Below are 2,484 nucleotides of genomic sequence, written 5' to 3'. Positions count from 1 at the left end.
CTTTGATATTATTATTCTCTGAAACCTTGCTTTAAGCTCTGTGTCAATTTTAGAAGATATGATTATATTTCTGTTAGTTCTGTGCAGAAAGATTTTTAAAAACTTAGCGTTAGATAAATTTGAATAAAATAACAAAATTTCTCAAAAAAATGGTTTTTTATATTTAGGAAAAATTAGTAGGTATGTCATTTCAATAGGTTAAATCTTCGCAAAAAAATTTAAGCAAAAAATATCTATGATCATCTAGGAAGGCCTTATCCTCTCGTTAAGCAGAAGTATTACGAGGCATTGATTCATTGTGTCTCAAGTTCTTTTCAAAGTCTTTTGCACTGATGTCAAACAATTGCTCTACCATATTGTAAAAGTCATTTTTGTGGCGTTCGGAAATTTGCTTTTTGATTTGAAAGATTTTACTGTTGCACAAAAACTTCGTATTTGTTGTGAAGAGATTTAAACTTTTCCACCATACTTCTCTGAGAAATCAAGTAGTTACTAAAACCAGCAGACTTCCAAACATTTACAATTTGTCGGAGTAAGCAATATTTTTTGGTATTTGAATTACAAAACTCGTCTTTCCCTTTGCATATAACATCCTCTCGTGCTCGAAAACATGAAAAGTTTGTTTTAATAGGTTTGAATCGCTTATCTCTAGCTGAAGTTAGGAATAAGTAATATCGAAAAATACTTCTATTCGATGGAAGTTAGTTTTTAGGTAGATAGCTAGATAAGTAGATAGTAGTTAGGCAGGTAAACAGACCTACGAGCGTTATAGCTAATTTCTTTCGTTTTCAACATTTTGTATGGATATGTAAAATAGTAAAAAAAAAATCAATGTTTAAAACAAAATAATTAATAAATCAAAAGTTGCCAAGTGATTAAACGCAAACCACAAAGTTTAATGTACAATTAAACTTTTTAAAAAATAATTGTGAATGACCACAAATATTTTAGAAACATCTTGAGTTTTTGACCCAGCAAGCATTTTGACGTCTATTCAACGTTGAAAACGCGTTGATTTGAGGACGTTGATTGAAGCGTTGATAAGGAAACAAAACGTTGAAATGCCAATATTGATTTAACGTCAATAATTTAACTTGAAACTGACGTTGATTTACAAACGTTGATTTAAGCGTTGATTTGGAAACAAAAAATATACAACATCAAAAAAACAACGTTGAACTTATGTTATGTTTTTTTAACGATTTCGAAAGATAACACTTTTAAAAAATTTACCAAATGTATTTTTTTAAAAGTTTTACAAGTTATGGTAAGAGGGTAATTTATTTTTCATTTTCACAACTACCGTCGTTATCGTTTAACTCAACGTCACCTTCTACTTCACCGGTATCATCTTTTTGATTTTCTTTATTACCTACTTTTATTAACTTCTTCATCTTCTTTTTAGTACTTCTAGGATTTCCGTTTACTTCCATTTAAACGATGAGGTGCATACTTCAAGCAGGAGGCTAATTATGTACGAGTTTCTTTGTGTGTTGCTTTTGCATAATAGCGCTTGATCGATTCTAGAAAATAAATGTAAAAATATTTAAATTTAGTCAAGCAAATGTAACTGTAGAGAAAGGAGAAAAGAAAATTTTCAATTTATATTATTTCAAATGAATACTCGAAGTTTACAATTTTCATGTTAACTGATTTATTTTCTGATTTGTTCAAGGAAAGTTTTACACCTATTTTTTGTGAATTTAACAGAACTCATTTGTTTTCAACAGGCTGCCATTAAAGAGAAATAAACACTTGAAATTAAACTTTTACACTTAAAATCAAAATAATATCCTACTATTTATAGCTTTGAAAATATTTACTCTTCAATAGGTAATTTCACAATTACTTTTCTCTTCGAACCAACCAAATTGAACTTTGATTGAAGTATGTTTGTCATCAGCCTTAAACATGTCAAAGGAAAACTTCAACATTTTTTTTAAGGAAAAATCGGTTAAACGGATTTTCTTTACAAAACTAGTAAGTGTTATTGATTAAAAAAATGCTTTCGAAACAACTTCATTATCTGAAACATTATTTGTTCTACATTTGTTTCTGGAGTACTTTCTGACTTAGTAAATAAATAAATACTTGCATTAATAATTTTTCTCCGGTGCTTTATCCGTGATGACATAACAATCAATACTTTTATTCCTATAAATAAATATAATATTAACAAATGAATACTTTTATTCATTTACATATACATATATATATATATATACATATATATATATATATATATATATATATATATATATATATATATATATACATATATATATATATATATATATATATATATATATATATATATATATATTCAATAAATGAAAATTTATAGACATATCTGCAGCCACTAAACCTGTCAAAATATTTTTAAAAAATTTTTTATCATAAGGGGCTCCTTTACCTATTTATAAAAAAAAGAAAAGAGTATAAATTCAAAATTAGGCCTATTGCTAATGTATCTGCCTATACCAA

The 2,484-nt window shown here is 26.9% G+C and overlaps 1 long non-coding RNA gene across 1 annotated transcript; it reads right to left on the bottom strand.

Annotated features, from left to right (window-relative positions):
- Positions 1 to 1,399: 1,399 nt before the first annotated feature.
- LOC136088343 (uncharacterized) lies at positions 1,400 to 1,775 on the bottom strand. The gene is made up of 2 exons (XR_010642166.1): positions 1,689 to 1,775; positions 1,400 to 1,523 (listed from the first exon to the last, which is right to left on the bottom strand). It is a non-coding gene; the product is annotated as an uncharacterized LOC136088343 (long non-coding RNA).
- Between the last annotated feature and the right edge of the window lie 709 nt (positions 1,776 to 2,484).

The sequence above is a fragment of the Hydra vulgaris genome, chromosome 12 (genome assembly GCF_038396675.1).
Source record: "Hydra vulgaris chromosome 12, alternate assembly HydraT2T_AEP".
Classification (NCBI taxonomy): domain Eukaryota; kingdom Metazoa; phylum Cnidaria; class Hydrozoa; order Anthoathecata; family Hydridae; genus Hydra; species Hydra vulgaris.
The sequence above is the reverse complement of the archived record's forward strand: the minus strand, read 5'-3'. Positions and strand labels throughout refer to the sequence as shown.